General features: G+C 36.8%; 1 protein-coding gene across 6 annotated transcripts in view; it reads left to right on the top strand.

Annotated features, from left to right (window-relative positions):
• The window catches only part of map2 (microtubule-associated protein 2), an 84,425-nt gene that overhangs the window by 10,360 nt on the left and 48,102 nt on the right, over positions 1-25,963 (top strand). For all 6 annotated transcript variants that reach the window (XM_081604459.1, XM_081604462.1, XM_081604456.1 and 3 more), the window contains exons 2-3: positions 13,535-13,587; positions 23,566-23,695. The gene's annotated coding sequence lies outside the window, so the exon portion shown is untranslated. The remainder of the gene's footprint in view (positions 1-13,534; positions 13,588-23,565; positions 23,696-25,963) is intronic.

Genomic DNA, 25,963 nt, shown 5'->3' with positions numbered 1-25,963 from the left:
GGTAGTTTTATTTGATTAAGTGTGAGAGGGAAATTCCCTTTCATAAGAGGAAAAGAATGGATGGGATTACTGTACTGGTATACACAGAGACACATGAATTGGTCTTATCCCAGAAAGATTGAGAGAAGAAAAAAAAGTATTTTCATATATATGTTAACTAATCCCAAAGATTAACAATGTTTTCTTTTGCTGTTTTCAACAAAAACCTGCTTAGCTGTGATACCAGATTAATCCAGACAGCTCCTCTAAGTATTTAGACCAAATGCCACAATTTGAGGCCAGACTTGTCAACTTCCAGCCCACTCTGACTCGTCCCTTCTAATTCTGTAATGAGCCTTAACACCATGAGGTTTAGATTAGTTGCTAACATTGTACACTGAGTCTTGCTGCTGCTCCCAGTGGAAGCCATTAAGTCTTACCACCCACCATTCTAACACATGCAGAGAACAAACTCTGCTTTTTTATGGCCTCCAGTCCATGTTGTATCCAGTCGATGTGCCTTTTCTGTGATTTGCATATTACAGTAAAAGAGCACTGTACAGTGGAATACTGCTGGAATAAAAGTATTTTATAAATGGCACACTTTTGCTGATTACTTCTTTCATTCTGCTTTGTTTGCCTCATTACTATGCGTTGGATAAATTTATCGTGAGGCACATTTAGTTTTTTTTTCTCTCCCCCATGGTAACCAGAGGCTGTAATCCAGTTAGGACGGGGACATATCAATAATTATTGAGCCCCACTGGGGGATTTGTCTTTGTGTAACACCTTCAGAAGGCATTATGGTGTTAAACGCATGATGTTCGACCAGCTCGGACAAACTGACACCAGGGATGCCAGTAGTGTGGATAGCATCATGTATATTGTGATATGTTTTTGTTTTCGGAATTGATTCACATATTCCCACTATATATATATTTTTTTTATTTCTGCTGTTTATTCCCAAATTCCGACATTCAGTGTCTTGGAAGCTAAACACATAATGTAAAATCTATAAAGATTCAAAATGTTGAATTTCCTGTCGTCTCATTTACCTTGTGATATGGTTTTTGTGATGTTCATACATTGCGAACCAAACAGTTTAAAAACAGAACTGATTTGTTTGCACAATGTGGCTAAAGTACCTTGTATTAATACTAATGAGTACAGTGCTAATATAGCAACGTTTTTGAAATGCAATATTTATTGTTCAGTGTGTTTTCTTAATTTTATGAATGAATGCTTTTCATGGCTGTTATGCATTCAATTTCTTTAACGGAGTCTCACTGCAGTAGCTGCTCACACTAGATATATGAGACAGTGCTGTGAGGTCATTTAAGATTGTGGAGAGCATGGTAATGACTGATATTATCATTGCCATGCTCAATGATAATATCACACTTGCTTGAATTTCCAATTTCGTTCATCCCTGCTGTTTACTGCATTTCTGCTTTCAGAGCTTTAATGTTCTGGTTGTTTACTTGCTCCTATTCTCTTTCTCCCCTTTTTCTATTTGTTGGGAAAGAGGAGAGGAAAACCACCCATGTCCAAAAAGCTGATTTTGTTTCTTATTTTTCCAATGTTAAATGTGGCAAATATGACCATAATATTTGACTTAAAAGCCGAAGTCAAACTTTTATGCTAAATATATAGTAGGTTAAGTATTTCTATTGTTTAGGTATCTGTACAGACATGATCTTGGTCAAGGTGCAGCATTGATGAATGGATACTGTTAAACTTCAGAGACATTGTTTAGTTTTTTTTTTTTATCTCATTATTTGGGAATTTGTTGGATTTTAGACACTGGGTTGCATTGGTCCTCTTAATTTCTTCAATTTTACCTCCTGAAGGAGACTTTGTTGCCATTTTTACAAGTGCATCTTAGCAAGACAGAATATCTTAAAGGTAATTGATTTAAAAAAAATAACTCATGAGGATTTAGTAAACACAAAGTGATACATTTCCAGCATGTATTTCAGTATTTTTTGGTTATGGCTTATATTTAATAAAATCCTGAAATATAGCTTCTCAGGAAATTAGATGGTTTACTTTTTGCATTTAATCAAGCATATAAATTAAACGTTTGATATTTTAATTTATAGCTTGATAATCATTACATCTGTCAATTCCTCATTTATCTCTAAAGACCTCATGTTTCTTTGTGGTTCCTTTGTTTTTTCACTGAACTCAGACTACATGAAAATATGGAAGCTGTCAGCAGAAAATGCCATTGTGTCTGAATATTTTGTCCACTTGCTTCAAATGTTGAGATTATTACATTTTGCCTCCTAGGAGTCCCAACACCCCACAACCCACCCTTCTGTCACTGTTTACCTTTATCAGCCGTTCTTGAAAAAGAAAAAGAAAAAAAAAATCTATTGCCCTCCCTCTGACATGAACCTTTACTTAGGCTGAATCAGCTAATGCTGTTATCAGTTGCCATGGAGACTGTCGGAGTTAGAATGTTGCTGTGGAAACGGAGCGACTGCTCATTACCACCCACAGCAACCTTCCACACTCCCCTGAGCAGCACCTCACAAACACATGAACGCACACCGCGCAAACACACACACACACACACACACACACACACACGCACACACACGTGCGTGTGTTCCACACAGACCCATGAAACCCCCAAAAGGTACGGCCTTGTATTGTATCAGTTGTGTTTATATTAGACATGGTGTGTGATTTTATTTTCAACTCTGAGAGACAGCGACACCTTTTTTACGCCTGTATAAACCGAGGACAATCTGCATTGATGTAACAAATGAAGCTCTGAACTGAAACGATACAAGAAGGGGATTTATTGGTGAACGCATTGTTGCCTTAACCTTCAATGTCTGGGACAACAGTAGGAGTGAGTTAGGAGACTGTGAGTTTAAATTTTGATGACATTATGAATATTAAATTGCTAATGGAGAATTGAGAAGTGGTCCATTTAGCAGCAATGCTGAAATGTTTCCACATTCTATACAGGTATTCAGCAGCTCAGTGTGGTTTCATTCGATTTAGCCAATTAAAGATTAAAGGCAGTTAAAGAGTAAATTACCATCCTCCCCCCACCAATCACTCTCTCTCGCCGCAATCACCAGTGTTGTTGGACTGTGGTTTGCTTCTCTAAAATCAAAAACATATTTAATCCCCTTTTCCTTATGTCTGCCCCTTTAGTTTCTTTTTTTTTTTTAAATGTGTATATATATATATAGACAAACCGTCAGACTCAGTAACACAATAGATATACTAATTGACAAATGATGTCAATCTTCATGCATTTACCAGCCATTGCATTACAGTGGAGCCCAGTCAGTCTGGTTCAGTGTTCTTGGATTTATTTACCTATTCAAAAAGTGAATCAAGTGGCATCAACTGAATGCTTGTAGACATCTAGAAATGGTGAAGGTGACCTGCTGAAGTTCAAACTGAACATCAGAAAGAAAAGAAAGGGGGTTTTAAGTGACATGGCATTTAAACAATGCAAACAATAATGCAAAGAGCCAAAATAAAACCTCGCAACAATGCCAAAAAAATTCAAGTATAAAACTTAACATTCAAAGGCAAATACAGGATCCATTACAATAAACAATGCTGAGTTACTGAATGAAAACTTCCTGATAGCATGGCGGCTAGCTGATTACTGCTAGTTCTGAGTGGCTGTTTCTGACTGAGCGGGGTAATTATGCAGAGCAGGGAGGAGATCAATTATTTTTTTAGAGATTATCTGTCTCATGTTAGGACAGCGAAAGTTTTAATACATATATAAAATGTATTTTTTTAGGTTAGATGCTGCAGTTTTAAACAGAGGTTCGGTGTGAGAGTCACTACCTGGTGAAGCAGAAGCGGCGCTCCGTCTGTGAAATATTGCTACCTGTAGTGCATAGCAGCGGTTAAACAGTGAGAACAGAACCAGAGAATAGAACCAGTGTCTTACATCGCAGCTCGAAGACTTAAATAATTTTGCGGGTTATTTGTTTAGCTTTCTGACCGTCATGCTAATCTGGGTGAGTGTTTGTAGCTGTGTGCTGCTTTACCTGCTATCTGATCCTCCATATGTCTTTTTTACTGCAGTGAGCCTCGATGTAGCCAAACTCCGTCAAGTATGGCATTGTTTTTATGTCATATTAGATTCGTCGTGTTGATGCATTTTGACGTGCTTCACCCCACGTGCTTCAATTTTCCGCCGCAACACGCAAACTTCCCCATTCACTCAGTGCGTTATAGTTCCACATTGCTTAGGATTTTTTGCTGCGCGTTTGCGCAGTGTGAAGGAAAGAGGAGACCAACTGCACAGGCAGGCTGCAAAATGAGATGCAGGTGATCGGTATCGGCAACAAGAGCCAATGATCGCCGATCACCGATCATGCACTTTTTCACGAAAATCGACCGATTATGATCGGTGACTGATCGATCGGCACACTTCTAATAACAATCAATCGTTGTTTAAATACCAAAGCTCTCCTCGGGATTGTTTACCTTGTTGATCCTTTTATCACCACAGTGCATCTATCCATTCCAGCAGGATAGATTCCTTTACTAAAAAATTGCCTCCACAATCATCAGATCTGTCATTTGCGATGTCATAATGGTAAACTTGCATCATGATAGTATCAATACTTTTGCTGAAACTTTATAATGATATTATGTAGATATGGGCCAAAGTCGGAGCAACATTTCGGTTATGTTGTTAAATATAAGGCAAAAGAATTAAGGTAGATCTGAGAGCAAAAGGTGGCTAAACCCAACTAGCGAGGTCTACCTAATACAGTGGCTAGTAACTGTATTTCAAGGAATTTGTTTCATAAGATCATTAATGAACATGAATATATTTCACTCTGCAGTGGAATATTTAATCTATTTTTTTGACTTGTATGAAGTGCCAGCATGTAGTGGTAGGCGTAATGTTATGGTAACACTAGGAGATGGGATTCGGCCAGAGCCAACACATTTGACCACAATAATTTTTACTGAGTCATCAATTCTACTTTGATTATTAACCTATTAGTGATGGAAAATGAATTCTTAGAAAAAGAAAACATGTTTGGAACATTAGTTGCTGTTTTTTTTTAACACATTGAGAACTTGATAGTTCCCCCAGAATAAGATCACTTCCCTGAGTCATTCATAAACTCAAGACCACACTGACTCTTTTGCAATTCTTTGTCCAAACATTAAATTAAATGAGCAATTTCAGGTATAAAAAATATAAACATTTGAACTTCAGACGTTCTTCCTTAATTAAAAAAAAAAAATCTCTTAAAAGATATTCCTCTAAAAGATTAAGCCTGGATATGTTTGCTACAAATAAAAAAAATAAATTACACTACTAAATTATCAAAATGACTTTTCAAAAAATGTAAAGGAATGTATTTTTTTTTATTGTTCTGAATTATTTTTTAATTTGATAATGTTCAGGGTGTAGAAAAACCTACCCTATGCTCTTCCTCCCTTTGGCTCTTTCATAATTCAGCCCTAGCAGAAGCAGAGCTGCCTGGTGTGGCTCAGTATTTCACTACTCCCCTGAAACTTGGCCGTGTGATACTGGAACTTAAACACAATCAGATATCACACCCTATCTGAGGCCATTTGGCCTTGAAGAGAAATCTACAGTATCAGCTACATTTATTGGTACCTGTGGTAAAAATGTGTAAAAAGACATCCTAAAATAAATGTATCTGCTATCGCAGTAGAATATTCTTGGCTGAAAATTTTCTAAAAGATGTTTGGTGGGCAAACATCACCTGACAACTTTTCCTGTTAAGAAGTAGATATTACGCACTTTCTTCAGATGATCCAAAGCACTGGTTTTCTCTTTCGCTCTCTTCTGTTTAGCTCACCATACAGCTTTTTAATAATTTTCCAAAGGATTTAGATGGCAATGAAAGAAAGGCTCATTTTGTATTTGGTAAACTATTTTTGTGCTATGTTTAGAGCATTGAAAGATCCACTAAGGACCCATCTCTCACAGCAGATTTGATTTAATCTCTAAATATAGTAAGCTCCTGAAGTTTATTTTTGTGACAACCGTTTTTTCTGGCATTCCCCTTGACCAACTGGTTAGAGTGTAGATGGGGTCAAAGGGTTATGGAGACTTTGTGACCCAAGATGCCACTTCTTGTTGCAGTTATCTAATAGTGATCTTTAGATAAACACCTCCTTACAAATATGCTCACTGATAAATATGAATCCTAATTGAGCTGAGTGGCATGTGGCTGAGAAAATGGTCCTCTTTCTCAATGCAAAATTTATACCCCAAAGGAATGATTAAAAACTTTGTTTAAGATAACAATTAGTGTGGCAGCTGTTTTTCATTTTATTGAGCTTATTTTATGTTTAACAGGATTTTTTTACCCCGTTGAAAAAGTACAATAAAAATAAAGGTTGGATTAAAAAATTTAATAAAAATACTGTTAAATTATGCTAGAGCAATACAAAATTGCTGTATCTTAAGGTGTTTCATACACAAGGACCACCACAAAATGTGATCAGCACTGTAACCTTTATGCTAATTTCTGCAAGATATTCTCAACACTGGACCAAATTCAAGTTCTTTAGTACTTTAGGAGTCGATATTTTCCAAGTTGTATAGACAAGAACACTAAAATTCTGGTAGGAAAATGACAAGGTGGAAAACATTTATTAGCATTTATGTTTGAAGACCCTTTTCATTGTGCTTGTGTATATCTATCTTGTAGTTCAAAGTGCATACCAACATATGCAATGCATAGCATAGTTATCATCTAATCTTTTATTTCTTGTATTTTTACAAATATTTAATTTCCATTTCATATGCATATTGCTAGACCTATAGTGTTAGACTTAAATGAATTTGCATAGAAGTGATCATGAAGTGGTCTAGTTATTTTTTACATCTTGAGCACCTTGTGAGACCTACGGTGCCATGTTATGATAGGATTTAAGCAATTTAAGTCTTGATGTCTGAAACAAAAAGAATAATGTGAGTACGCTGTAGTAGTGGTAGCGAATTATCACATACAGTTGGTAGGTTTCACACTTCCAGACTTGAAAACTTTGGAGCATTTGTTGTAGCAAAGCACAAACCCCTCTTATCACACACAGCATCTCTTCAGTGGCAACAAAAGCTGAATTCGCCGAATCTCAAACAGTGAACGCTATCAGCTTGCAAGTTGTTTGCTCGAGTGTTTGCGTTTCTGCGTGAGCACCGAGGGGCATTGTGAGTTTTTATGCAACGTGTTCTTCAGTTTCCTTATAACGTGCAGTAATTGACCAGTTCTGTTTTTAGAGCAGCCCACGCAAACTCATAAGGAAGCTGTGAAAACGCTGGCTTAGTTGCAAAGAGCACTGCCATCTAAAACCAGGCAGTGTCTAAGAAAGACAGGGCAGGCATTTCATTTGACACTAAATATGGTGTCAGGCTGTGGAGAAATGATGTTGAGAAGAAAAGCAGCATAAAGAAGCTGAATAAGGTGAGGGCAGGAGGATAAGAGTCAAACAGAGAAGGAAAAAAAATCAAATTTTAGATGGATAATGTGTCCTTTATTGTGTGAAGCCTGTGTTACTTTTACAGTCTTGCTCTTATACACAGCCAATTCCACTTAACAGGAAACAAACTGGTAGAGAAAGTCCTCTATTATTGGGTGTGAAAACAACTTGTTTTCAGAGGGGATTTTCTTTTCTTTTTTTTTTTTATCTCTGAGGGGAAATTAAGGGATTATTTTATTCATATACAGGATTCACACATTAAATACTGGATTTTTGGAAAATTAGAATTAACTATGTTTATATAAACTATGGCTTTGTACAAGCACATAAACACAAGCTGATATCCATCTTAGAAGTGTTGAGCAATTTATAGACCAATACCAGTTTTGGCCACCAGGGAGCTCAGAACTAATGGCGTTTAGCTCATTGAAGGTGATTATTTTTCTTTCCATCTTTTATAGTTTTTTTTCTCTCTCTCTCTTTCTGCTAAACCATTTTTCTTTCCAACCCAATCCTTTGCACCCTCTGCTGGCTGAAGGACAAATTGAAAATCTAATATGAAAATAGGAAAGGTTGTTTAAGAACAAATACAGTTGAGTCTAATTGAAATTCTACTTATGTAAATTAAAAACACACACGGTCAGTATGTTGAGCTGCTGTGAATTGAAAATGAGGATAATATGTACATTTAAATATTGTGCCACAGAGATATGTGGCAGAGAAGTAATCAATCCTGTTGCCTGAATAAAAAAAAGCCATATTATATGCCAGACCACATGTTAAATGTTGTCAATGTAAGAGCACTCTATTAAATCTCCTACACATTAAATCACAACATCGTCCATCGTCGTCTCCCTCGATCGCCCAGCCCCCTTTCACACTCTGTTGGATCATAGTCTGACAAGAATACTCAAGGTCATCCATCCTTGTCCAGTTTACATTAACAGCTGCCTTAAAATTCAGCCAAACATCTTCAGAGTCCCCCCTATTTTCTTCTCCAACTTGCTTCTCACAATTACAGAATTTCAGTAAATAAATAAATGTTACTGAAATGGATATTGAGACAGCATGGTAAGGCAGGTAAAAAAAAAGTAATTCGGGTTGTTGGGGAGTGATACTACAAAAAAGCCTTTTCTGTCCCACAGTCACAAATATAAACGTGGACTTTGCTAAAAATCTACTGAGACTTTTGTGGAAGCTGTCTGCATTGGTTGGATGAGAATACAATTCAATTTAAAAACACCTTCTTAGTCCCAGAGGGAAGTCAAATGTTGTTGTAACTCATCTAATTTTCTTTAAAGAGCCGTGGTACATGCTGATTGATGTGGGCAGGAAGGATCTAGTAGCGGTCTGCATTACAGCGAATCTGAAGAAGCCTCTAATTGAAGACACTTTGTTGTCAGCTCAGGGCTGTCTGTAATTTCTTTTAAAGAATCCTTCTTTGTACCATCATCTCCAGTGGTTCCTCAGTAGTCCCCAAAACAGAACCAGTCTTCTTAATCAGGTTGTTGAGCCTTTTTAAGTCCCTGACTTTGATGCTGAAATCTTATCAGATGATGGCAGATGACAGTTCATGCTCCACAACAGACCTAAAGAAGAAATACAGTCTCTTGCTGCAAATTATGAGGGATTTAAGAAGCTTCCACACAATGCCACAAAGCGGTCCGTCACCACTCTGTATGTATCTTCTTGACCATCTATGTTATATCCCGACGACTTCAGAGGCATCAAAATATTTCTGTGGATGACAGGAGTCTGTTTTGTACTGGAGATCTGAAGTGTACGTAGCTCCTCTGCTGCTGACCACCTGGTTAGACACATGACCATTCAGTTTCACAAACTGGTCTGTTTGTCATGTGATCATTAATCCAGGTGATTGTTGAGGCCTCCACTTGTGTCTTCTGGAGTATTTGACAAAACAAACAAGGATGAATTGTTTTAGATGCTGTGGATAAATCAAAGCACATAATCCTCGCAGCGCTGCGTGCTTTTTGTGATTGACCTGTGTAGTAAACATTTCAGATGGGCCCATAATAAAATGGTAGCGTCCTGAACAGTTTTAAATCCAAAAACATTTGAAAGAAAATCTCTGTGAATGTACAAGACAACTGAAAATGGGTCAACACCGGATCTGTCAGCAGGACGCTAATAAAAAACTAAAAACAATTTAAGACAGAAATGGTTCCCCTGACCCAAAATCAACTTTGATTCTTCACCACAGGTTTTCAGATCTAACTTCTGCAGAAACCTTATGGACTCAGCAGTAGAAAAGAGACCAGATTAGATGATTCAGTGGATTGGATGACCTAGAGAGTAACAGTTAAATATCTCTTTCAAACTTGAGAAATGTTACTTGTATACTGTACTTCAAACAAGACTTGTAAAAGTACAGCAGTGGCACCAACAATTGTTTCACTCTTGATTTCCATCCATCCATTTTCTTACACCCTTTTCCCTTAGTGGGGTCGGGAGGGTTGCTGGTGCCTCTCCAGCTACCATTCCGGGAGAGAGGCGGGGTCACCCTGGACAGGTCTCCAGTCTGTCACATCACTCTTGATTTGAGTACCATTTAGTTCTTAATCTAAGATTTTATTCTTCCACTGAATAATTATGAAAATGTCAATTAATTTTAATAGATTTTACTAATCTTTATCGGGTGTATCTACTAATTTCCCTGTGTATATAAGACAAAGTTCTGATGTTTTTTCTTTATACATCAGTATAAAGTATATTGATCAGTATCAGTATATTGATCTGCTAAATTCAGATGTCTATTCAGTGTTTTAACCAGAACTACTAAAGATTTTTTCTAGGAAGTATAGCCTGATTTATAGTTTTATGTTTTATAGATTTTTTTCGACTCCTAAATGCTGAGTATTTCATCAAATGTTATTTATTTTATTTTTTTCCATTTTCATTTCTGCCAATTCCTGGTGGCAGAAGGCCTGCCACGACACCAGAATGAGCCTGAATGACCTTTAATATTTTTAATGAAGTCTCAAGGGATTGCTGTCACTGTGTTCCCTTTGTCATCTCTTTCATGACGTTGGTGTTAGTACATTATAAGATGTTTCTTTTGAATCATGCCAACATCTATTTAGCTTCAGTGTTGCCTAGCAACATGGATGACACAGACTGTGCTGATAAGCGTCCAAAAGCCTGCTGAGGATCCTGCTGTGAAAGCATTTCTGGAAAGAAGTTTTTTTTTTTTTTTGGACTGCAGCTCTTAGTGAATTAAAATATGACGTTTCTCCCCATTTTGTGGAAGTGGCCTTTTAAAATCATTGAGGAAACTGTTGAGCCAGAGGCTGCAAATGTTCACAGTTTTTATTAGCAAAATGTTTTATGCTGAAATAAAATGTTACTGCAATTTTTACTGGTTAAAATTGGGAAAACATGCTCCAATCAAGCAAAATCGAATATAATGTTTAGCAGGGACTGGGCAAGTCTCTCATTTCATCCTCAGAACATCCCCCTATTCCCTTGTAGACTCTGTGCTACTGTCTGGCTTTTAGCGTGTTGGGAAATTATAGTTATTTCGCAGCTGGAGCACCAGAGTTGCCTCACAACCTCTTGTTAAAGACACAGTAAATTTGGGGCTCCCTTTCGTGAAGAAAGCAAACAAGACATATATCACACACCCTGCTGCTATAGTAGCCCACAGAAAACCACCACAGCCTCTGTTTAAGAGCAAATGCTTAGTATTAAATTGTCTGCTAAGATTACTTCATTTATATTTCACATATTCCATCTTATCAAACTCAAATTTTTGAACTTGACTGCAAGAAGTGAAAATGAATAAAACTTTATTGAGTGTAGTGAAGCACATTTACGCAAAGAGCTACCAAAGCGAGGTTAACAGTGATGTCATCACTGTGTCACTGCCGGTTAGGACTGCCATGAAGGATGCCTACGAGGGTCGGGCCTGTTTGTTTTTCCTGTTGGCATGACAATTACAATGTCCCAAGTGATGCATCCTATGTTTAACATGACTGATTTCTTGGTCTCAAGCAAATATTGTGATTCATATTTAACATTTAAAGTGATTGATTACCAAGGACAAAGGTCGTATTCAAGATAACTCAGAAAGACGGCTCATCCTATACTCATTTAAAACAGAACACAGTTTTTGAACTAAGGGCAAGTTCATATTTTTCGGCATCTGTTTCTACCCCAGTGCTGGTTGTGCTGTCTACATAAAAATATGCTTTTTTTATGTTTAAAAAAAAAAAAAAATCTGAACCCATAGATGGGTTCAGCCATTGTGTTTGCTTGGAATCCAATTCCAGTCAAGTTGCATTTGATCTGATAAAGAATAGCTCTTGTTTTTAACAGAACAACAGGCAGAAAACGGTGGAGGGCAACCTATCGATTTCTTGAGAGAAGGGTGACTGTTAAGGTTAATGCAGGTGCAGGAAGAGGGTCTGCCACCAGTTCAGCACAGCTTTCTATTAGCCATTGTACTACATAAATAATCCAGAGTATTGACATATCCCCATCGGCCTGGTATCAATATCTTAATTCCTTAACTGGAAGAGATGCCACTAAAGCGCCTTCCTTACATACATTTAGTGTACATCTTGGAAAAGAACACCAAAACAAATTTTAGAGACATTTTGCTATACCTTGAAAAAATTATTTTTAGCAAAAGTAAAGTAAAAAAAAAAAAGAAGAAAATGAGACCCTAATATGATCCTTGGGTATTTGGATTTTGGTTTCCTTTGCGGTTTCATTTCCTTGTTTATTTAATCAATTCTTATTGTTTCATGATGGTTCTTGCCATTATTGTTACAAATGTCTTGCCATACCAGTTCATTCCTATCTGTTTAGTTTCTTCTTGTTTGTTGTACATTGGTATTTATTTCCTTATTATTTTGCCTTTTGGTTGGAACTGTTATTCTGCCTTATTGCTACGTGCATTTAAATCATAGTTTACCTTGACCATTGCTTTAAGCTTAATTTAGCTTTAGTATGTCTAGTTGCATAAACTATGCCCCTGGCTAATTTTTTATTTTAAGCTTCTAAAATGCCTTTTTCAAATGAATATCTGCCACTTCTTGGCACATTTTTATTTTTGCACAATTCTGTGCAGGACACCCGTAAACTAATATTTGGTTCTGTTGATTTAACACATTCCATCTGTTATTGCAAGATGTATTTTATATTTGCTTATTTACAGCCTTTAGTTTGAACAGAGGAGAAGAAGGAAAACAAAAATATAAAATGAAAATATAAGACAATGGTGAAACAAGTCAAGGAGGCTGAAAAGATGTAGTTCAATGAGGACAGATTTCCAGTTCATCACAGCAATAATATTAGGAATTCTCCATGTATCTGACACTTGAATGCATCACTAAAAAGAAACGGTATCAACCTAGTGAAACATGCTATTTGAGTAGAAATGCTTAGCCTAACTGGAAAAAATGAGTGAAATGGTAGCTTTATGGTGGTTTCTGATATTCAGACTTTTTAGATTTGTGACATCCCTCTTGCCTCTACAATGAACCACAGCCTTCGTTTTCCATTAAATCTGACCAAAGGGAGTTAAATTAAAGCCACTTATATGGTACCTGCTCTCATCTTCAGCTGTGTGTTTTTATAAATGAAGCATGTCGTTCTCATCCTTTCATAAGCAACTTCACTGTGTGTAAGAAAGGAGGGTAGCGGGAAAGTGAGGAGGCCTTTTTTGTGATTGTGGCTGCAGTCGATTGAATGCTGCACATGTGGCTTTAACAGACGCAAACACCCACTCTCACTGGTAAGCTTCTCTTACCTACTGTCACATCATCCCTTTCTTCTTTTGTGTCCTGTTCCCAGCCAGAACACGACTCCTTTTCACTCCTTGGTTGAATTCAAACCAGCGTTGGTCTTACCCTCCCACATGAACCTCTGCTCACCCTTTTTCTATCACCTCTGCATCTACAGCTACTTCTTTTTCATCAAATTGCCTGATGTGTGTGTGTGTTTACTGAATTGTCACCTTACACTGCACTCCCAAAGTACTTCCAGCCAAGTCTAATCTCTCTCTCTCTCCTGTTTTTTCTCCCCCCTCCCTGCTGTTTCCCGCCTTTATCCCTGTTCGTTCTCTCAGGTCTCGGATGTTATCCTCTCCGCCGAGACACGGACATCACTTAAACTAGCCAGGTGAGCTTTAAAACCTCTGCCTCTCTCTTTTGGACTTCTGTTTCTCCTATTTCTCCTCACTACATATGCCCTTGGATGCTGCTGCAAAGATGCTGCGTCACTGTGTGTGCCCGTCTTCATATTGACTCGGTCGTTGTCTCAGTTCAGAACCAGCAGCAGAAGAAAACATACAACTCTCTCAAGTCACACCTGTTTCCTTCCCTGTCTCAGTCACCTTGACATGCTAATGTCCGTTTGAATACCTGGAAACACAGGTTTTCAGGTATTCAAATCAAATTTGATATTTGTATATATGCAGTGTGTGTCTTTATGTTGGGAACTCGAGGATTCTCTGCTTATGCAGTCACGATCGACATTTACAAGCTCTCTTAGCCAAAAACAGAGAAAAAAAATCCCCTAAATGTCAATGTCAAAAAGTGATTGCATAAATATTCACCCCCTTCAAGTCAGCATTTAGTAAATACACGTTGCAAAATACTCAAAATATTCTTATTGCTACAGATATCGAAATTAAATGTCACTATTTTAACACCGGCACAAGCACTTGGATCACAAAGAAACATTTCCTAATACTGTCAGAGGCTTTCATTTACTCAGGATTGAGATCTTGATGTTGTTTTTATTTGATGTCGGCACCAACCTGGGTTAAGTTGTGCCAAGAAAATCGCTGTAAGGAAACAAAAATCTATAGCCATGGTTCTCAAAGCTGTTTTATGTGTACCTCTGATGTTGCTCACGATCCCTTGAGTGGTGTCAACAAATTGAAAGTTCTAGACTAGGCTAATTTATCACTGTAAATTGTTATTTGAAGCTAAACTGCAGGGCTACCCAGAGTCTAGGTGGTTTAAAACTATTGTGGTTTAAAAATATTCTGTTTTCAGCTTCAAATGAAAGTTTGTTCTTTTTTTCTTCTTGGGACAAAAATAGCAAACTGGGGCAAATCTCGAGGACAACTGTGGAAGATGAAGTGAGCAACTCAGAGCAAGTGTCAGTCCATACAGGACTTGTTAGGAACAAAATGAGCAAAATTGTGAAGAAATGCAATTAGAGTTTATTTAATGTTCATTCATCTGTTGCAGGGAGACAAAGAGCAGTAATGAATGTGTAAAACACATAACGGACTAAACTGCTTACTGTTAACTAACATGCAGGGCTGCCAGACCCAAAGTTGTTTTTTTGTTGTTTTTTTTATGGAGAAAACGTAACAAAGTTATGTTGTTCTACTTGAAACTGTCACCAATATGGTGAAATACTTTTCACAGCAAATCACAAAACTTAATTTACTGAATGGAAACTCAACAGCTACATGAATTGGTGGATGTTGAGCAGGTCTACTAAATACAATTTACCTTCATATGGTTTGGTTTCCTGTAATGCTGCACTTTTAAATGTGAACCAACCTGCCTGGACATGCAGTTGCCACACATTCAGCAGCACAGACTGGGAGGGAAAACATGCAGGACAGCAAATAATTCAAGAAAAACATAGGCAACACCACTTGTATACATTTTTTGCAGTTTCTTGTTTTATCTTCAAACTTAATTGTTGTTTTTTCATACTGGGTCCTACCCAATATGAGCAGCAGGTGAAACAGGGAGCTGTCCATCATGTTGCTCTGGACATGAGATGAGTTGAGCAGAATAACTTCCCGTCTCCATTTGCATTCCCTAAAATTAGCTAAAGTATCACTTGCAAGTGGAGCGGCGCTCGCCTTCAGGTGGACTAGAGTTTGCTTGTTGTTTATGCTAGAGAACTGATGAGCTTAATTTTGACCGGAAACAGTCAGATGTCCAAATCTCGCTTCCAGACATCTTTTTAACCTTACCTGCTGATTGTAGTTTGATGAGAAGCTGATTGAGATTTATGGTAAACCTACAACAAGAATGCTATAAATTGGTACGATTCATAGTTTTAACTCGAAGCAGCTTACTTATCGTTGATTGTGTCTTTCCTTATGCTTTCCTTATGCTTAGTCTTTTTTTCAAGGTCTAAATATGACCATATGTGTTTTATTTCTCAAAAAGCTCTAATTCTAAAACTAATATTGGTCCTTCAGATGCCTCCAGTCTAGCAGCCATTTTTCTTGCACAATTCAAACACAATGAGAGAATTCAATGTGAAAACTTTCCCATGTCTCTTTTCCCTACCGTCTTCATGGAGGAAAAGCATTTGTGGCATTTCCCAGCAGGTCTGTTTGACCTTTTCCTCTCTGTTTAATCCCTCCTTTTCTCCTCACCCTCCATCAAACAAGCTGGTTGCTGAACCTGAAAGCCAAATGGTCCCGACCTTGGTCTGCTGCACTCTTGATATGGTATATCTTAATTATTATAAAGATAAAAAATGGCGGGGCAGCAAGGCAGGCAGGCAGGGAAGCTGATGGTATCTTATTGTTAAATTCAACAATCTGGCAGATTGTCAGAAAAAGCCTGAGGAGATTTATTGCTCAGTGTTAGGTCAGATAAAGATCAGGTGGGTCAGGTAGATGTCAGGGATCTGCCACATCTGAAAGTGCAATGATGGAGAGAGACAGACGGACAAATAAAACAAAAACACTGGAAGCGGGAGGAGGAGAAAAACGAAACAGAAGCTGCTGGATGAGATCATGGGTGAAATGTGCAAACAATTTGTCTTTCTGTCATCTCTGAGTAATGTGAGGCAGAATGAAGAGGAATGTGGTTTGTTTTTGCAACAGCTTATATATTTTGGGTGTTACCATGACGATGATAGTTCTGGATAATCGTTTACTTTTAAACTATTACTTTTAAAAGGACAGTCACCTTTCCATTCGATTATTGAAGAGGGTCTTGAAGATTATGCTCCAGCAACTTTTTTTCAACCCTTTACAATATGTTTTAGACATTATTCAAATATAAAAAGATGAAAAATGTTAAGTCTTTTCTTTCCCCGATGTTTTCCTACATAATAAAGGTTAGATATCACAGAAAAGCTATCATTTTAGTTCTTATTCACACAAAATAGTCACAGTAAATGGATGATGTTTGGAAGATGTTTGCTTCTTACAGATTTCTTCTATTTTTGTTTTTAATGCCATGCTTAAATGTTTCAAGTCACCAAACATGGTTGTTGGCTTCATTCATTCAGGCAGAAAAGCTATAAAAACCAAGTGAAAAATAAATTCTTCCCATTTCATAATCACGAATTAGCTGTGATTAAAGATGATCTCAATTCCACAAGCCAGGCCCTAAACTTGATAATTACCTGAGCTAGAGATGTAATGCATCTTTTAAATAGAAGTTCTATGATTTTTGAAAGATCTTAAAAAGCAACCATCATCTAAATATTTAAAAAACAGTATAAAGCAAAGTCAGCGACATCTATTAGTTTGGAAAAGGTCAGGTAAGAAATTTCTAATACTTTTTGGACTACAGTGAATCAAAAATGATTCAAATAATCCATATTTGGAGAAAACATACAGCAGTGATGAACCTTCCCAGGAGAGACCAAAGTCAGCCAAAAGGTGACTGCAGTGTCCAAGATTTAATAATAAAAAAAACTCAGTAACAAAGGAATGCATGGGAGTGTTCCAAGAAATAAACCACTGCTGATCCATTTACAGAAAAATATACTGATAATATTCCCCAACGTCCATAAGACTTTAAGGAATATATTTTGTGGACTGCCGACACAAAAACGCAACAGTTTCTCAGGTGTAGATCATCTAACATCTGACCTAAAACTAACACAGCATTTCAGAAAGAGGCAGTTATACCGGCAGTCAAACATGGTGGAGGTGGGAAGTGCTTTTCACTTCCCCAAGTCCTGGGTGGCTACTCATATAATCGATGGAATCAAAAATGTTGCTCTCTACCAGAAAATTCTGCCAGAGAACGTTCATATGTTCGTGCAGCTTTTTTCCCTTATTAATGCATTAAATCATCAATGGAAACTATTTGTGGGGGGTAACCAGATTATATTGGTTAAATCCAAGATATTCAGTAGTAAAATTTGTTTAATCTGAAACATTAAAGTGTGACAACAGCAAAAAATATAGATAAATAAATAAAAAAATGGAGGAAATACAGCACTGTAAATGTTATTCACTGGTGGTGTCTGAGGACACACAGAGAGAAAGAAAGAGAGAGAGAGAGACAGAGGGACAGGGAGGGAAAAAGGGATGTTTGTCAGCCACTGCACCAGTGATGTAATGGCCCAGACTCCCCCCACTCCTCATGCTAGACTCTTTTATTGTCTATGTTTCCTTCCTGGTTTTCTCCAATCTCTCATCTGCATGCTTGCCACCTTTTTTTCCCCTCTTTTCTTTATCAAACATACATGCAAAATATACTATTTTTTTCTAATGTAGCTGCTTGTTTGTCTTTACGCACATTAATTTGAGCAGCATCCCATAATCAGCCAACCTTTCTCAAGTATAATACCTGCCGCTCTTCAGGCAAGATTTGCACAAGATTTAGGAGAGTGTTTCCTAGAGTGTTTTTTATATATAAAGGCATTGTTGTTTGAGATTAGCTTTTGTCTTTGGCCTAGTAGGTCAGACTGAAAAACTGCTTATTGAGCATTTCAAATATAAATACGTCTGTTCTGATAAAGGATGTTGGTTTTCGTTTAAATAAAGATAAATAAACATGTTAACATAATCAACTTTGCCCACATAGTAAGAGCAACTAAAATTAATCAGTTTTATTTAACTAAACTAAATTTAACTACCTTGAAAAGGTCAAATTCATTCAGTTTGCCTTTTGAAAGAACACTATTAGTAAACTTATTTCATATCCACAATTAATTTGAAGGTTTTTTTACTTTTGTCAAATACGATAAAAATATTTTAAGAATCTTTTACTTCATTTTAACTTCTTATTGGCATTTTCCACATTCATGTTATTACAACTTTAATTTAACAATGCCGTTCAAGTGTCCCACCAATGATCAAGCATGTTCAAACTGTAGTGCAATATGTGCACAATTTGAGTTGAAACATTAAGCTAACCAACAGTTTTATATTAATTTGATTGGCTTATGGAGCTTATTGATAAAATGGATGATACATTTGAGGCCAAGAGGAAGCACACACTTCATACATCTTTAAAATAATAGAATCAGTAAATCTAATTGGACAGTCCAGAGTAGAATGACATAAAAAGTGGGGGTCACCACATACTGAACAAGGCTCTCCATGAATGTTTGTATTGCATGTAACAGGTAAACAATGGCAAACAGTGTGATGACATGCTATTAGTGACACAGGAAACGTTTCTATGACTAACATGTCCAGATAGTTGGCAATGAACCTGATGTATGCTTTGTGCTTGTCATCATATACAAAGTTTTGAACAGTTCTAATGTTGACCTAGGTTTGGCACTGGGTGAAATGTCAAAGCAGGTCACCCTGAGGGTAAAATCAATCGACCAAACAAACATCACAGCAATTCTTCTGGTGACTGGAGCAATGTGGGAGTAAAAACCTAAATGTCAGCTCCAGTAGGAAAAGTCAAGGGATCACCTGACAATCAGTGTTAAACTTCATAGTAATCCATCCAATGGTATTCAAAACTTAGATTTGAAGTGGCTAAGAAGAAATTGTGAAAATTTGATACCCCTGCAAAATGCTCAAAATGGTTATATCTCTCTGAATGGGACTGCAGTCTAAAGATAGATAACTTTAAACTACAGCATTATATAGGTGGAGGTGAAGGCCACAGCCCAAGAGCACATATTCATTAATAATTAATACATGATTCTCACATAAAATGTTCTATATAAGCTACTTTCATAGTACTGAATAATCTAAAACTTTATTTTCTCACAGTCATCAAGAGATCAGCACAAAATGCCTCTGTGTGTGTAGGTTCATTCACAAAACATGAGGTGGCTGCATTTTGACAGCAAGCAGAGTTTGATCACTAGAAAGACATCGACACGCACACACACACGCACACACACGCACGCACACACACACACACACACACATGTGCCACCTTTACAGACTACATTAAATGTGGGCTGACAGGTGACTGCAAGATGTGCAGTCTCAGGAGACACAACAAAGCACTTTCTCTGTTCGTGTGCTTAATCAGGATGTGTGCATACTCGGGGTCACATCTCTGTGTGTTTGTGTGTTGCATAAGAGAAATACAGCATTACCACTCTGGCCATAAGTATGAAGAGAGTCCTAAATGGTAGATATAAAACCTTTATTGTGCCTAGTGAGTTGTAAAAATGTGTTGTGGTTATAGATTGATATTAAATGTAATTAATCTCTTTGGTAACAAAATGCACAAATTATTTTGTCTTGGTTTTAATAAGGACTCTCTCTTGTTGCATATTTGTAAGAAAGTGCGATGGGCGATTAAGGGTTTAAATTTAATTATTGTAATTTATTTATTGTGATAACCATAAAAGAGATGATGAAAAATTACTATAACATTCAGGACCCTACAAGCACAAATATTGCTTTAAGAATTAAACCATTTATTAAATAGCTGACTACTATTAAATAGCTGAAACCATTTATAAAATAGCTAACCAGACCAGCCAGTTTTTGGGTTAGGAAACATCATAAAGTAGAGCTTTAATGTTAAACAAACTGTTATTTTTATTACAGGAGTACCTTTCTCCAATAATGACGTATACTGTGGTAACTTCACACTCATTTCTAACTAGAAATAATTTTGGAGTTATCAATCAAGAATGGTTAGTTTAAAAGTTAAAGCCCCAACATTAGGACCAAATAAAAATACCTGCTTTCTGGATGGGTAAAATATGCTTAGTGCGGAGGTTTTTCTAACAAAGAGCATTTTATATGTTGGTTATAAAAAACATCTTTGGTGTTTTTTAGGATTTATCAGAAAGACAGCATGTTGAAAGAAAACTAAAAAAAGTAAAGCCCGGCATTATAATACTTAGAAAAAGGCAAAAGTGGGACATTTAAATTGATGTAAAAAAAAAAGACTTAACTGCATGTTGCATAGAAAGTACATATTTTCTGTGTTACGATGAAGGACATTAACATATGTTTATTTTGTTCGTGGTTCCACACTTTGTACAGCGGGGGATGACTTGTTGTTATTATTCAGAAAAGCGGTTTTTTTTTTGCTATACTTAAAATAACTATCCGAGTCATACTATTGAAAACTGAGAAGTTCAGGAAACATTTACAAAAGACATGAGACTGCAGAAATGTAACATGTTTTCCACATGTCCAGATATAATCGATAGTGGTGACAGTGGTCATGCGGTGGGTTTCGTGTTCGATTTTCACTCAGTCCACCTCTGTCGTGTCCTTGGGCAAAACGCTTCATCTGTGCTGCTGGTGGTGGTCAGTGGGCCTGATGGCATGGCAGCCTCGCCTCCATCAGTGTCCCCAAGGGCAGCTGTGGCTACGATCCAGTAGCTTGATGATCGCCACCCTCAGCTTGCATGCTGAGGGTGGCGATGAATAGAGGATTGACTGACTGAGGATGAGAGTTCACAGGCGCTGCTTTAAATCGCTATAACGTGATTTAAAGCTGTTTCTGGCTAGTATTTGTTGACAGATTATTTCTGATTGGTTTTTATGTTCACAGTGAGGCCACTGTGCCACTCTGCCATCTTAGAAATGTTATAAAAGTAACTAGTTATGAGGTGATAGATGAAGTGTCATAAGTTGTCTATGGTATGTTGTCTTCTGGGGTAGTGCATGCTGTGTGGGCAGCAAGCCACAGGAAATAAAGGCCTGTCCAAGGCCTCTGTCTAATGTGTGACTCACAAGTGACCCTCAGCTGATCTAGAGCTGAAGCAGTAACAAGAAAAATAAAAATCCGTCTTCTCCTGTGATTATTTGCATCTCTGAGCTGTAGGCTGGCACTGGTTTCCTTTCAGTCAATTCAAGACTCCTATTATGTGTGAAGGGTGCTCATATATGGAAAAAATAGTGGAGGAAGTTCTTTCTAACTGCGAAAAGCCTGACTGTCATTGTTACACTTGTCTTACTGAAACTGTCAGACTTCATTAGCGAAGGAATAATATCAGTAGAATTCACTCAAATTAGCATTTTGTATGTCTTTATATTGTCGCGCAGCCTTGGAGAAAAGCATCGACTGCATACATTAATTTACAAATGTTATGGAGGTCACAGTTCAGACCACCTCTCTTACTAGGCCAGAAATGTTTACTGATCAAAAAGTTACTTTGAAATTTGACTGTTTGTGTAGAAAAACTACTCAGTGGAAATTTGTGGAAAAAGTTTAATTCAAGTTGGAAGAAACATTGCATCAAATTTGGTCTGCAGTCTTACTTTCGGTTTTCTATTTTGTCTTCATGGTTTTTCTTCAAAAATTCTGCAATGTTTTTTTTTTTTTTTTATGAAGCAGAAATATATTTTTCTGACATGCTCCTTCACTTTCACCTCATCACAATCTTATTGTTAAAAAGCTACATTATATATTCCTATATCTCAGTAAAATTAATGGCCATTAATAAAAAAGCATTAGTTTAGTTCAGACTGGAGTATAAAGCTTCTTTTGCACATTTATAAATTAACTCTATTACTATCCACTGCGTCCAACCATATCTTCCTTTCATTTATCCTTCAGAACACCCATTTATCCAGAGTGATATGAGAACATTAAGAGTCATTTTCTAATATATGGAAGAAAAGGCTCTTGGCAATGCTGACTCCCTCAGCAACGCTCATCAGAATGTAAAGTCTATGCTAATACAGAACTATCATGCAGTATATTTTATATTGTCACTGATGTCTGTGAATATGAGAGTGGAGAAAATTCCTGTATCAGTCTATTGCTGTTTCTTTTTTAAAGGAAATATTTGCAAATCAAAGTGTAGAAGTTTGAGTCCAATTTTAAGTAGCTGAGAGGCAATACTTTATGAGTAAGACATTAGAGTCGCATAAAATTACGCTGTTACTGAAATAACTCAAAATACTCCGAACAATAACTTAGTCTGCTGGCTGAGTGCGTCAAAGGATTTCATGATTCCAGGTTTTTATCTCTGTTGTCTTGGTTACAGTATACACAGTACCGTCCATATTTATTGGCACACCCACTCAGAACATGTAGAAAGCTTTTTTTTTTTTTTCAGCTTTTGGAGAAACAAAGTCAAATATGAAAACTGCTGAAGTTCTTGAACTGTGATTTTTGGATCACTATTGTCCTCACTGTTGGCATGGTGACAGATTAACTTCCTTGTCCAGCCTGGTTTGCCTCTGGTTATTTTGCGTTTAAAAACGCAGATCTTATCTTACTGAACTGCAATCATCTAAATCAGGTGCGTTAAAGTAAGACACATGGGCTCTCTGCATTATCCATGGTGTTGTGCATCACTACTGCTGCCCGCCTGCTTCTCTGCTGCTTTTCGGTGCCTACGCCACCCCAAAATCCACCCATACACTCTGAGGTCAGATACAGTCTCTTGATTCTCTTGATGTCCAAGGGTTAGGATACTCATTGTGTTGTGACCGTGTTTCCCAGTCCTGGTTCTCAAGGTACACTGCCCTGCATGTTTTAGACAATAAGTTAAATAGGGGGTTTCCAAATTAGTGAGGAATCTTTGTACTGTGGCGTTTGTGGGAAATCACTTCATTGCTGTGACTGTTTGTACATCGGTCTTAGGTAAACGTCATGGTCTTTTCCATTTCAAAGAGAGGAATATTTTGTGCCATTTTTATCTGAAATCTAAAGGAACATAACTTTATAGAACTTTTTTTTTAAACACCGTAGCTGGTTTAAAAAAGTAAAGTATAAATAAAATAAGTGGGTATATCCCATAATGATTTTATCAAAACACAAAAACTAACTGAATTCACTTAAAATTTAAAGGTAGAATTTTTCTAAACACTTTTGGATGGATTATTTTTTACACATCACAGTGTAGTATAGCCTAGATGACATGCACTTAATGAGAAAATGTTTTGAGACTTGAGACTTGAAACTTGAGTTGAAGACTGGCATGATCTTAAAATTTGAAGAAAAAAAAAAGTTTTTTTTCTGTTGTCATTATTAACAGGTCCAACCTGGAGTATTTATCATCTGGCTTTTTCAAGAACCTCAATTTCCACGTTGTAACATTTTGGGGCAACATAGATTTCTTGGATTCATCTCGACTCATCCTCCAAAGTTTCTGACCACATAAAGAGGTAAGAACTCAACCTCACATGGACACATACCCAACTCTCTTTACAGTCACAATCAGTAAGTTAGCATTTTCACCAAAAATCAAATCAGTTTATCGATCACTCTTAGTACAATATTGTGACAGAAATGGCGCTTTCACATCTCATCATCATGCCGACAGCAATGTGGAATTTGTGTAACACAGTTAAAAAGTCAACACCAGCTAAAACCATTTTACTGCATCAAACTAATTCTGCTCAGACTCACATTTATCTGTCCTGAAGCTCTGAGATGTGATGAATATCTGTCAGAGTGTGGGGGAAAAAAAGTAACATTTAAAGTGAGAGAAAGAGAAACAGAGACAGAAAGAATGGCTGCAACCTCCACAGATGAAATGGCTGTGTGGGTGGATGTACATGTGAGTGCAGGCTGCTGGGAGCTATGAGTGGGAAGCCGGTACTGAGTGGGAAGAGGAGAGCTGCTTTAGTGAGACAATCAACACCAAGACCCACTGAAAGGCAGTCACGCTCTCATGGCTTATATGTTTTGCGAACCTGCAGAATGACAGCAGGTATTCAGGTTGGATCGAATTCTTGAAGATTGGCAGCTGAATGAGGATCTGTAGACGTGGGTTTCTTTCTATTATTCACAAAACACAAAATGATGATTCAGATTATTGCAAAGTTTTATTAATGAACAAAACAGCATGGTTTGCATTTTATACAACATTTTGTGGTAAAGTCAAATGGTAAAATAAATGGTTAAAACAGTTAGATGGACTTTTTTGTGTCAAAAGTAAAAAACATCAAGATTTTTCAACTTCTAACATAAACGTAGTTGCATGATGTAGAAAGATCATCCTGCCCTGGTAATGTGTGTAATTTTCTTAAACTCTGTTCGTTTGGTCACATTTCAAACACAAGCTTTTCTGTTTTTAACCATTATTTTTTGTGGTATATAAAGCAAGTCAAGTAGGATGAAAATGACTCATTAATTTTGTTTTATGAATGAAAATATGAAATGATGGCCAGAATTTGTCTTCAGTCTCCATTCGTCAATACTTTGTAGAACCACCTTTTGCTGCAGTTACAGCTGCAGGTATTTTGGGACATGTCTTTAGCAGCTTTGCACATTTGCACAATGACATTTTTGCCAATTTTTAAATGCCAAAAAAAAAACCCTAAACTTTGTCTGTAAGGAAAGTCTTGACACAGATCCCGACGTCCTTTATAGCCTCAAAAAAAGTTTTCTCTCAGAAATGATCCATTTATTTTTTCAGGAAATGTCACTAGTTTTCACCATTGGGTACGTTTAGATAGATGTTCAGTGTTAGTTTTCCAACACATAAAGTGTTTTGCTTATAAACCAAAAAGACCTCCAAAATTTGCACTCTTTTGACCAAAGCTCAAACATAACTTATATAACATATAACATATATTATGTTATATGTTATATAACATAATATATGTTATATAACATATATTATATAAAATATAATATATGTTATATTTTGGCAAACATAACATATGACTTTCTAACATGCATTTCTTTTCCATTGACACAAACCTTAGAAACTGGTAATTTTGCAAGGCAATGCACATTTTATTACTGAGAAAGCATTTGAAACAGTTTTGGTACTTGTCAAGTAAATGTTTAAATTATGTTGAGAAGATTTAAAAAGCCAGGTATAACTAAGAAAAATACTTTTTGTCCTATATTTAGTCTAATAAGATATGAAAGAATTAATTAAGGAAGTAAAACCAAATGTTGCCATCATGTAATGAAAATTGCAATAGAAGATAAATATGAATGAGAAAGAATGTTTAGTGTGTGTGTGTTAATTTCATGCTGGACAAATTGGGTTTAATCTTAGGTGGGAAATTTTTTTTAAGAATCTGTTCCATCTGGGAAAATATGGTCCAAGTCACTATAAAGTCTGTCCTTGTTTACTCTTCTTCATCCTTCCTGTTTGTTTATATTTTGGCAACAATGAGCTTAGATATAAAAATCCTTTCCAGATTTTTTTTTTGGATTATGTTGGCGTACTTGAGAATTCATGCATGCAGGGAGAGAACATGCATCTCTAGGCAGGAAAAACCCTAATGGCTGGAATTTGACCTTTTTGCTGGAAGGCAATGGTTGCTAACCGTGCCAGCCAGTACTAAATTAATTTGGTAAACTTTAAACAAAAACGATATCTCTAGATTAGGCATATTACTGGATTAGATAGATTGCTCAGAGGCGCACTTCATTCTTGCTTTAAAAGTTTTACCACTTCATGTCAAAATTCA

The sequence above is a fragment of the Poecilia reticulata genome, chromosome 2 (assembly GCF_904066995.2).
Source record: "Poecilia reticulata chromosome 2, P_reticulata-male-v2, whole genome shotgun sequence".
Taxonomy (NCBI): domain Eukaryota; kingdom Metazoa; phylum Chordata; class Actinopteri; order Cyprinodontiformes; family Poeciliidae; genus Poecilia; species Poecilia reticulata.
Note: the sequence above shows the minus strand (reverse complement) of the source record. Positions and strands in the feature narration are given on the sequence as shown.